Here is a 1289-nt window from a genome sequence, read left to right on the forward strand (position 1 = left end):
CCAAGTAACCTATACAACCCTGTCGTAATAATCTTCTGACAGATATGACCGATATCAAATTGGTTGGAGCATTACTTTTATCCCCCTGAATACTAAATGATGGTTCACTAGGGAAATCAAATCTAACCAATTTATGATAGCAGTCCACACTAGCATGGCAGGGTGATAACCAATCCATCCCCAAGATTACATCAAAGTCTAAGGTGTCTAGCACCACTAGATTCACCGAAGTGTCTTTGTCCTTGACTCACACTACACAAGACTCATATTCCCACTCGGCCACAAATATCTCCTTTAAAGGAGTAGGTACCACCAAGTATTCTTCTCTCCTAACACGATTCTTACGCAATCGATGTGCAAAACATGTAGAATTAAGCATATGGTTAAACCAGGCTCAAACAACACCCAAGCATTCATATCACAGATAGGAAAAATACCTGAGACCACTGCATTTGAGGTCCGGGCCTCTTAGGGAGTTATAGCGTACACCCTCGCTTGGCCTCCACCAACAAAACTCTAATGTCCGGATCTAGATGGCCTACCCCGAGAGGTAGCACCAGCGCCTCTATCTCTTATCTCGTTAACCTCTTGGCCAAATGAAACAGTTGCCAAAGGAGCAAACAAAGATGGCTGATTAGGACTGCGAACAGAACCTTGCGATTGTTGGGCCATCGGATAATTCCTCACCCTATGTCTAAGCTGGCCACAACCAAAACAAGTTTTCATGGAAAAATAGCATCGTCCTATGTGTCGTCTTCCACAATTATCACAAGGAGGAATAGCTTGACTAATTTGCCTTGAGTCTTGTTGTTGCTTCCTTCCAACAAAAGCTTCCTGCCCTGACTCAACATCGATACTCATCACGTTACTCCCTTGTTGGGGTAACCTTAATTCTTCATATGGGCTTTGACAGTTAGAAAATGAAATCCCACTGCTAAAGTCTCTACGACCTTGATAACCCTCTGTTTTGACCCTTTTTGTTCTATCCCTCACAACCCTACTCTCACTGGTCCTCATTTCAATTCGTTGAGCACAATCCACGGCCGCAGAGTAAGTGTTGAAATCTCAGGAGGCCACAGCCTGAAACAATGGTTCCACTAATCCATCAACAAACTTTTGGATTTTCATCTCCTTTGTGGAAACCAAGTAAGGTACATACCGAGATAGCTGCGTAAATTTTATATCATACTCCGACACCGTCATGCCCGGAGTCTGCACCAATGCCTCAAACTCTCTGGCTCGGGCATTTCACACACTGTGCGATAAAAATTGATCTAAGAAGGCTGTAC

The sequence above is a fragment of the Theobroma cacao genome, chromosome 5 (assembly GCF_000208745.1).
Source record: "Theobroma cacao cultivar B97-61/B2 chromosome 5, Criollo_cocoa_genome_V2, whole genome shotgun sequence".
NCBI classification, from domain to species: domain Eukaryota; kingdom Viridiplantae; phylum Streptophyta; class Magnoliopsida; order Malvales; family Malvaceae; genus Theobroma; species Theobroma cacao.